The sequence below is a fragment of the Setaria viridis genome, chromosome 5, assembly GCF_005286985.2.
Source record: "Setaria viridis chromosome 5, Setaria_viridis_v4.0, whole genome shotgun sequence".
NCBI classification, from domain to species: domain Eukaryota; kingdom Viridiplantae; phylum Streptophyta; class Magnoliopsida; order Poales; family Poaceae; genus Setaria; species Setaria viridis.
Window position 1 is genome coordinate 18,453,278 of NC_048267.2, and position 2,956 is coordinate 18,456,233.

The following is a 2,956-nucleotide window of genomic DNA, read 5'->3' on the forward strand; positions in this document are numbered from 1 at the left end:
ATGATAGAGTAAATCATATTAAACTATTTTAACAGAATCTACTCCCACTAAAATCAATATCCCTCTATTGAAACTTAGTGATTCAGGATCCACAACTAACAAGTCTACTAGTGAGCTTTAGCATCACCGCTAGCAAACGAGGTAGATCAGTAAGCAACTTTTGCTAATCATATCACATATGACTCCTGTTGTTGGGTGACATCTCTATGTCTCGGTGCCCAACCTTTATGCCCCAAGGTCCTTAACCGTTAAGATAACCTTGTTAAGCAAACCAACCCTTATGCGTGTAAGTGTCCGACACAAACCCATCTAGTCAAGGAAAACTAGTGGCACCCTAATTTCATAGACCCACCACTAATTGTACAAGACATGGGACGGTGCAAGTTTTAGTTGGGAGGGCATACTAACTTAAACTTTGCGAGGGATTGTTCTACTTCTAACATCACAGCATGCAGAAAGTAAAACATAAACAGAATAGCATTCACACAGCTTGTGACACAATATGGCCCGTTTTCATATGGTGATCTCCATCTCCATAGAACCTGTTCACCATGGTGATCTCCATATCCATGTTCCATGTGCGCCATCCTCCTGGTGATGAGTCCTCCAAGAACTAGAGCATGCTATTACACCTAATAGCTAGTAAAGAATCTAGTAATGAAGATTACATAGTTGCTTGGATCATCACAGATTGGTACGCAGACCATTAAATACAATAAAGTGACAACACATATGGCTCCTGCCGTGTTGCCGTACGCGCGACACGCAGGTCACGAATGAGTTACACACATGCATCACATACACAAGGGGGCCATACTGATCACAAGATATATACATACATCCTGCAAAAGAGAGTTAGGCGTCCTAACGTTCCAAACTTCGGAGGCCCGAAACTCCATCTTCCAAGCCGAATTTGGGAAATCTAATTTCGCCGAAAACGGCAAAGTGGTTGAAATTCATGTGTAACTTTTTCTGTAGATCAATTTTCGTATAGAAATCGCCTCGATCCGAGATCGTACCGAAAAGTTACGGCTGATTTACCGAAGCATACGCATACGGCAAAATCCCGACCCCGGCAGTAGATCACATCTACTATTGCACATCTAATGCGCCTGGCGTATGACCCTGGATCTCGATTTGACCAATCATATTGATCTTCCCTCACTGCAACTGGATTTACGTGTATCACTTAACTCCGATGGCGGAAACCGACCGGTAGGAGTATGTCGTTACACTACCATTGCAGCAAGGGCACGAAATCAGGACATAGATCAAACAGAGAACTCGCATATCTCCATATGCACACATCCCGAATCCAAAACTAAGCAGCTACGGCTCTTGATACCACTGTTGGGATACGAGGTAGGCTACACTAGCGCAAATCAAAATTTCTACCGCGTATAACCAGGAAGAACTGCCGTATAAGGATCACGGGATTACCACTCGACGCACTACTGGTGCGGAAGATGTAGATATGCGTCGATGCAGTGAAGACGATCACGTAGTCGTACGTAGTCGTACGTAGTCGATCACGTCCAGCAGCTCCTCAGCAGCTCGTCCACGTGCACAGCAAGATCGCCTCCGGTACCGCGGCTCGTCGTCGGCTCGTCAGCAGCTCGTCGATAGCTCGTCCAAGTGCTGCAGGCGCAACACCTCCAAGGTATCCACACGTGCAGGGAGGAAGCGTCGCAAGCCGGATTGCTAGATCCGCGAGTTGCAACAGGAGAGGGCGTGGGAGGCGCGGTAGGTGTGTTTCGCCAAAAGGTGTAAACCCTAGGGCGCCCCCACCCCTCTATTTATAGAGGTTCCTGATGGGCCTCTGGATCCGAGGCCCATTAGTACTCCTAAACCTAATCCAACTCGGATCAGATCCGAATTGGGCTTCCAGCCCCTTAAGTGTGTGACCCTATGGGTTCGGATACGTATAGACATGGCCCGAGTACTCCTACTCGGCCCAATAGTCGGTAGCGGCCTCTAGCAAGACGTGCCAACTCCTATACGCACACGAAGATCATATCAGACGAACCATCACAACATAATATACATGCTATTCCCTTTGCCTCACGATATTTGGTCTAGCTTCAAGCCGACCGCTCTTTCTCGATCCTGTGATTCGGAATCCCTTTGTAGGTTAACTCTTAACCGTACGTAGCATGGCCATGCATTTTCGGATCCGATCACTCGAGGGGCCCAGAGATATCACTCTCAATCAGAGAGGGGCAAATCCCTTCTTGATTGACCATGTATCATAGCATGCTTCTTGACAAACCCGAAAGCTACCTTTATAACTACCCTGTTACGGCGTAGCGTTTGATAGCCCCTAAGTAGGTCGATCCACATCTAGAGTACATGCGACAATCTCAGGTCTAAGGACAAAGCGTATATGTTGTTTAAAGAGAGAACTACTTCTCGTGTTGGGTCAGTCCTAACACATGTCTCCACATGTGTCCACATTATTAGTTCAACATCTCCATGTCCATGACTTGTGAAACATAGTCATCAACTAATACATGTGCTAGTCTAATATTCATGTGTGTCCTCACATGAACTCCGACTAGAGACAACTTTAGAATAACCATACAAGTAAAGAGTTTCACATACAATTCTCATAATTGCAAATCAATTCAACTAGCCTTTAATGGATATTCAATGAACACAATATACAAATCATGGATACAAATGAAATATCATCATCTCTATGATTGCCTCTAGGGCATACCTCCAACAGTTATATCAACAACACTTGCACGTTTTAGCTCAGACACTTGTAGCAAAGCTGCAGGAAAGGTGTGGAGGAGTCTGACTTCAGTTGGTGGAGAACAGGATAAAAGGGTCGGATTGGGAGAAACTTACGGTCTGACCCTTAGACTTAAGGAATAACTGTACCGGGATCCTCAGACTTAACACAGAGAAGTCCCCAAAATTTTACACAGATACCCTCGGGTCAAAGAAAAAG